Source organism: Alligator mississippiensis, chromosome 3, assembly GCF_030867095.1.
Source record: "Alligator mississippiensis isolate rAllMis1 chromosome 3, rAllMis1, whole genome shotgun sequence".
NCBI lineage: Eukaryota > Metazoa > Chordata > Crocodylia > Alligatoridae > Alligator > Alligator mississippiensis.
In genome coordinates this window covers 280,804,483-280,812,291 of record NC_081826.1, presented here as the reverse complement: position 1 = coordinate 280,812,291, position 7,809 = coordinate 280,804,483, and positions in this window count along the sequence as shown.

Sequence of the window (7,809 nt, the reverse complement as noted above, 5' to 3'; positions counted from 1 at the left end):
AGTATAGAGCTTTTGTCTGCAAAACAAGTCCTCTTGATGGCTGTATTGTTAAACCAATTCTCCCTACAACATAAGCTGTAATAGTAAATGGGTCCTTTAACCAATAGGTTGCAACTATACAGGGAGGTTTGGCAGTGTGGTTATGGCAGTTAGCAATGTGGGGGGTTTTTCATGATCCACAGTGGCATAGCGTACCAGCAAAACTTTGTAGTGTAGACCTTGCAATGGTTAGTCTTCTGTAAAATAGGGCTAGTATTTTTTTGTGAAATTATACATTACACTTAGACCATGCTAACGGCACTTAAAACGTGAAGCTTGCTAGAGCTTCTTAACTCATGCTAAATGCTCTCTGAGCATGTCAGAGTTATGCCACTTCAGACTAGGGTTAACGCTGGGCTGTACCACCTAACTCATGTTTGGGTAACTTCACTTTATCTGTGGAGATAAAAGCAGCAATTTGCGGTCCTCCAGCATCCCAGGATGCACTGCTTCCAACCCCCACTCTCCTCGACCCAGACCAGGGATAGAGCCTCAGCCTAGGTGTCCAGACTCCAAGTCATGCCACTGCTCGACAGCTCTTTAGTGGCAAGTCTAAACTGTACAGGCAAGAAACAGTATTAACCCTTGTGTGACAGCTCACAGCATGTCCTACCTTTAACACCGCTTCCACAGATTTAGTATGGCCTAAGTATAATGCATAACTTGACCCACTGTCACATAATAAGCATAGATTAAACATGTGATTTTGAACTATGTAAACACCAAGCATTGTTTTCAGTGCCAGCCTGTGTAGCTTTCTGTAGTGTGAAAAGGCCTCTGTGCTAAAATGAAGAGGGATCTGTATACTCCTCTGAGACAACAGTATTTGCATGATCATAAGAAGGAGGAATCTATAACATAGACGTAGGGGGTGGGCACCCTGAGAGATCTGAGAGCGGTCAAGGTACAACCAGCCCTAGAACCGCAGCTGTGGTAATTAACAGTGCCGTGTATTGTCCTATTGCCACTTACAGACCTGTGGGAAGCTCCACAAGCTGGATCTGGAGCACAAAACTACATCATCTGGCCTGCAGGGCTGCCCATGGGATGAGAAATTTGGGGTGAGAGGAGCAGCAGCTGCCACAGCTCTGGAAACTACAGCAATTAATGTTGCCACCACCAAATCAGAATCCAAAAGGTCTTGAAATATTGGAAGCCTGGTTCAAGAAGTAGCTGAGTAAAGACAAATACAAAGTATTGCGTTTAGGAAGGAAAAATGAAATGCAAACGTACAAAATGGGGAATAAGTAGATTTAAGGATAATATAGGTATAGCACCAAAACTCAATGTAAATTGTGTCTCCATTTTCTATAGAGACCATGTTGACTATGGAGGTAAATGCAGATGGATAATGGGGATGAGGGGAATGGGTGGAAGCAGAAGGAGCTGAATGTACTCACACTGGGGGGACTGGATAATCCCCATCCCAGAATTCGGGAAGTACTGAGCTATGAAACTGCAGGTCTATTTACAAGAGCTGTTAATTAATCATTTGGGTGGTACCAATTGATTGAGCAAATGTCTCTATACTCAAGTTGGATAAAAAAGTATTTTGGGCAACTGCAGGCTTGTAAATGTGATCTCAGTAGTATGTAAGGCTTTAGAACAGAGTTTAAAAGAGAAGATAATTAGAGAGATGGAGGTAAAAGGTAGGTCATGCCAGACTGACCAGATAGCATTTTTAATAAGATAATGCTTCTCTAATGTGGTAGGAAATGTCATAGTTCTCATCTGTCTGGACTTCTGCAAAGCACTGAATAAGGTACTACATGGGAGACTGCTAGTTAAGTTGGAGAACATGGGGAGTTGGCAGGGAAATGACTAAAGGGGAGATAGCAAGAAGCAATATTGAAAAAGGAAGTATCAGGCTTCAGTACTTACTACTCGTGGATCTCCTCAAAGATTACTCTTGGGACCAGTCTTGTTTAATATTTTCATTAATGACCTTGATACAAATACTAAGAATGTGCTGACAAAATTTGCTAATGACACAAAGTTGTAAGGCAGTGTCAAGACAGAGGAGAACTGGGATATCTCATAGGAAGAATTGGCTGATCTTTAGGACTGAAGAAATAGAAAGGGGATGATATTCAATAGTACAGGATGCAATGCAATGCACCTGGGCACTATTAATACAAAATTTCACTTTAGGCTGGGAGTTAATCAACTGGGATTGACTGACGCTGAGAAGTGTGTGTACTAACACAATACAAGATGACTATGAGCTGACAACATGATGTGGTTGTGAATATGGCAAATGCAATCCTAGGATGGACTGGACGAAGCAGAGAAAGGGAAATATTTGTGTCATTTCAGTCTCGTTGTTGAGACTACACACAGTTTTGGTCATCTGTGTTTAAGAAAGGTGAACTGAAACTGGAACAAGTGCAAAGGAAGGTTACTACAATGGTCGGGGGAATGGAGGGCTTAGTTCACAGAGACTAGAATGATAGCAAAGTAGGGCTGGAAGGGACCTCTGGAGGTCATCTGGTCTAAGGGTGGGCAATTATTTTGGCTGGAGAGCCACTTAACAAGTTTTGGTGAGCCGTCGAGGGCCACATGGGTAGCCCCGCCCCTTGACAGTTGCATTGCCCCTTGTTCACTATCTGGGGACCGGAAGTCCTGCCCCTAACCCCTGACCATTGCCACTGGAAGTCCCTCCCCCCTCGCCCCCCCCCCCCCCAAATACTCCTTTTGGAGGAGAGGTTTGCCATCTTGGAACCAGAAAAAAAAACAAATCATGCACTAAAAGTCAAACATCTGCTTTATTTTTATTAAAAAATTTGTTTGTATGGTGGAGTATAGGGGTGGTGGGGTGTGTGGGTGTGTATGTATGGCAGAGTATAGGCAGTATGTGTGTATGATGGAGTGTAGGGAGGTGTGTGGGGGGGGTTGTGAGCAGGTGTTGCTGTGTGTAGGGGGCCAATAGGGTATGTTGGGGCGTGTATATGTGGGGGGTTGTGGGGACATGTTTGGGTGTAAGGGGTTTGTGGGCTGTGAGGGAGAAGTGTGGACCTCCCACACACTCCCCCATGGCATACAGCCCTGGCCAGCAGCAGCAGCAGCAGCAGCAGGCAGGGGTGCTTGAAACGCTCTGTGCCTGGTGCAGGCGCTGCCACTGGTGGTGCGTGGCTCCAGCCAGTGCAGCACATGGTGGCAAGGGGCACAGCCAGGCCGTCCCGCCTCTATCATGCGGAGCTTCCCTCGGCACACGTGCTGTTCCCACACTCGTGCCACCGGGGAAGGCCCCATGCGATGGAGCCAGCTGCCTTCCCCACAGAAGGGCTGGGTGGGGTACAATTAGTTGTTGAGCATCTGCAGGCTGGATGAAATTGCCTGGAGGGCCGGATCCAGCCTGTGGGCTGTATTTTGCCTGCCTCTAATCTAGTCTAACCTCCTATCTGAGGAAGGATCATACCTAACCAAACCATCCCGTACAAATCCCTGTCTAACCTGCTCCTAAAACTATACAATTAACCCTTTCACACAGCTACAAAGCCTAGGTTACACCCTAACCTGCCCCAGGTAAAGCAGGGGGATGATGGTGGTCAGGGTCCTGCTGTCGTAAGGGTTGTTAAAATCTGTTTAAGAGATCCCACCAGGTGAGCTTGGCCTGCTTCTAGAAAAACGAAGATTGAGACAGGATATTTTATTTTATAACAACAAAAACTAGTATTTTATTTTAACATTTCATCTGTTCTGATGACTTATCTTGTTTTTCTTGTAAGCTACCCTGGGCTTCATTCTAAATTATAAACAAGTATGATTACTGTCTATAAACACTTTGGGTGGATAAACAGAAGGAAAGGGAAATAATTTAATTTAAACAACAAAGAAAGGAGAAGTAAATGGGTATAAACTAATCATGTTTTATATGCTGGAGAGAAATTTATGCTGGAGATTATAAGAACGTTCACATTACATTTGGAGTAATAGTGACAAAAAATGAATGGCTCTTAAAATGGAGCCTGATCAATGTAGGACAGAAATTATAGATCATTTACCTATCATCTCTATCATCAGGTAAATGATAGCCATCATTTACCCGAATACAGGTAGGTAGTATCTCTTTAGGAAAATTTTTCTTTTGAGCAAAATGTAGTGAGGTAATTTTGTACTATCTACTAGAATATTTAACATCTCCATAACCCACATCTTATTGTTCTCCATGGTTCTCACAAGAATAGATTTGGCATCCTTTGTGTCCACAGTAACATTGTTTGGCATGTCAAAGTACCTCAGTGTCTCATCTATGTATCTATCTTGCCCAGTCATGTAATTGTAGGCTTTTCTAAGGTTAGTTATATGTCATTTAACTAATGATAGCAGCTGTAGCAGTAGGTGATGATAAGCTATCAGCTTTTTACTTTTTAGTATCAACTGAAAATTGGGTCTTACAGCATGATTATAGCCTAATTATGAGGGGCCCGACTATAGGAGAACCCTGCATGTAAGATGAGTGTGATTTTTATAATTTTTTGGAAGAAGAAACATCAATCTATAATGAGAACAACATGGTAAATGACTGTGCAGGTGAACAAGCAAGTCTTTTCTTTTCTTCCAAGGACGGGAGTCTACACATTTGCTCCTCTTTATAGGCTATCAATCATGAAAATCCCTCTATTGGCCGGGGAGGAGTTAGATATAGCTCCCTCAGGAGTCCTTCTACCCTACTCCTAGACCTAATGATGAAGTCCTGTGAGCCATCTTAGGGCTCCCTACAACTAGGTAAGGGGAAAATCCTTTCCTTTACAAGCATAGCTACAGACTCACGCAATAATTTTCAACTTTAGCATTATTTTTGAGTCATAAGTCAAATATTTTCTTATGAAAAGAACAAATAAAAAGAAAAAAACACCCTTTTACATAACTAGCTGAGAGCACTTGGACAGGATTCATTGAGAAAACTGGTATGTGCTTTTCTGATGTATGTATGTTTGCTTCAGCTTTCTCAATTTTTTTCTTTGCAACAACACTTTTGGAATGCTTCCAGGAAGCTTTGTAAATAGCCAGTTCATAAAATGATCACCAGAACATTTGAGTCATGGCTAAAGAATAATCCAAGAACATGCAATGCAAATAAAATAAATTTCATTGAAAATGTCTGGAACAATAACATGATTACAATGAAAAATGAGGTCAAGGGAACCAAAAACCTACCATACCACATTCACTATCACTGTTTAATCTGATGTTTTTCACAAACAACTCTGAATGGGATGCACATCAGAGATTAAATTCTTTGTCTTGATGTCCGGAGTCTGTGTCTAATCCTATGGAGTGTTATAGAGAGAGAGAATTTGGAAAAAATTAATTGTGCTCAGAGAAGGTACCAAACTGGGAAATTGACTGGATTCTGAACGAGCTGTGATGACTCAAGAGGATTCTGCTGTTAGTCCTGGAGTGCATACCCAACCAGTTTATCATATGGGAAGCTACTGAGGGTTAGAGGACCTCTTCTATATTCCACCTACACGGCTGATATCATTTAAATCAAACATGAAAAAGTTCAAACATTTTTCTAATTACGGAAAAGCCTGTTCCAGGCTCATGCAAGCAGGTGGCCTATGCATAAATGTGTTTTTTGAAGTGCTAATATGTGTTTATTAAAATATTTCTCTCTTCTCTATTTCTCCTTTTCACCCTTCCCTTGCTCCAGTCTGTCTGCTGTTTGTTTCATATTCTTATTTCATTTTTCACTGGATTTTTTTTTTTTTTGGCTTCTGTTTCTAGTCTCTCCCAAGAAGGCTGTGACCTGAATAACAATATAATTCCAGTCAATCTTTCCAACCACATTTTTAGGTCAGTTTGAAATTAGGCAAAACAGACTAGACACTCAGCTGGTGATAATCATTGTGGCTCCATTCAAAGCAATAGTTATAATAATTTACAACAATTGAGGGTCTGGCCCAATTAATTCACCTGTTTACAGTTAAACTGAGAAGAGAAAAATAATCACTCATACAGGAGTTTGATATTTTTGGTCATTTATACTCAGAAATAGCATCCTCTGTATCCAAGTGTCACAGTATGGCAACTCATGTTGCTAGTTCTGTAATGCAGAAAAAGTTGTGTGTCTTTGCTGCCATCTTCTGGCAAAATGTTTTTTGTTATGTGTCTGCCAATATTAACCTAAAGCTATCTTTTCTCCATTTTTACTGATATTTGCAAAGATTATCTTTTCAGTCCTTATCAATATATATTTTTCTGTCTTTTAAATTATGACTTTCTAGGTTTTTTTGTCTTTGGCATTAATTGTCTTCTTTGTCTGAAAAAAAACTATTTTAAGGGATATTAAATTAAAAAAACCCATAAGATTTCAGGCAAATAGGGCTGAAGGGGTCTGCATGTGGTTGGTTGTCTAGACCAGCCCAATGCTCAAAGCAGGATCATCCCTGACTAAACCATCTCAGCCAAGTATCTGTTTAACATGCTTTTGAAAGTTTTCAGGAATAGAGAGCCCACAACTTCTCTAGGTAGCCTGCTCCAATGCTTAACCATTCCCATAGTCAGAAAGTTCTAACTTCCAACCTACATTTCCCCTGCTACAGCTGGAGTCCATTGCTCCTAGTCCTGTCCCCTACAGCCACAGTAAAAAGCCCATCTCCATCATCTCTGTAATTGGCCTCCAGGGATTTGAAAATTTACCAAATCTCCCCTCAGTTTTCTCTTCTCCAGACTAAATAACTTATGAGGAAAGTTATTTCTTCGTAAGTCCTGCTTCCCAGACCTCTAATAGCTTTTGTTACCTAGGCTCTTTCTAATCTCCCTATGTCCTTCTTGAAATGTGGGGCCCAAAACTGGACACAGTACTCCAGGTGAGGCCTCACCAGTGCTAAAAGGAATAGAAAAATCACTTCCTTTGATTGGCAAATGTCACTCCTGTTATTACAATACAATATGCTGTTGGCATGTTTCTGTACCAAGAGCACACTTTTGGCTCATATTCAGTTTATGGTCCACTGTAACCCCAAGGTCCTTCTGTACAATACTGAAGCCTACCCAGTCATTTCCCAGTCTGGATTTATGCATGCAGTTTTTATGTCCCAAGAACAGGACTTTGTATTTGTTTTTGTTGAATCTCATCTGGTTGATTGTGGACCTTTTTTCCAGTCTACCCAGGTCACTCTGGTCCTAGCTCTACCCTGCAGAACGTGTGCAACTCTACCCAACTTGGGGTCATCCACAAATTTGCTAAGTGTACAGTCAAGGACCTTTGGCTTCTTTGGTCTTCCTCTTTCTTTTGGCATACTTGTAGAATCCCTTTTTCCTGTCTTTTATATCCCTTGCCAGCTGCATCTCAAATCATGCCTTGGCCTTCCTAATTTTCTCCCAGCATGCCCATGCAATTCTCTTAATCTACCCTAGTACTATGACCAAGTTTCCACTTTCTGTAGAATTCCTTTTTGAGTTTCAACACATTTGAACAGATTGCTGCTCAGCCAGGCTGGTCTCCTATTGCATTTTCCTTCTTCTGTCACATCAAGAAAGTTTGCTGCCTTAATATGGCCTCCTTAAAGTACAGACAGCTGTCCTGGATTCCTTCTTCCCTCAGACTTGCTTTCTGGGGGATTTACCTGCCAGGTCCCTGAGTTTCTTGAAGTCTGCTTGTCTGAAGTCTGGTGTCTTTATTCTGCAGCTCTTCTTCCTTCCTTCCTTTAGGATCTTGAACTCTATTATTTTGTGGTCCCTGTCACCCCAGTTACCCTCCATCTTCATGCTCTCAACAAATTCCTCCGTTTGTGAGCAGCAAGTTGAGATGAGCTTTCC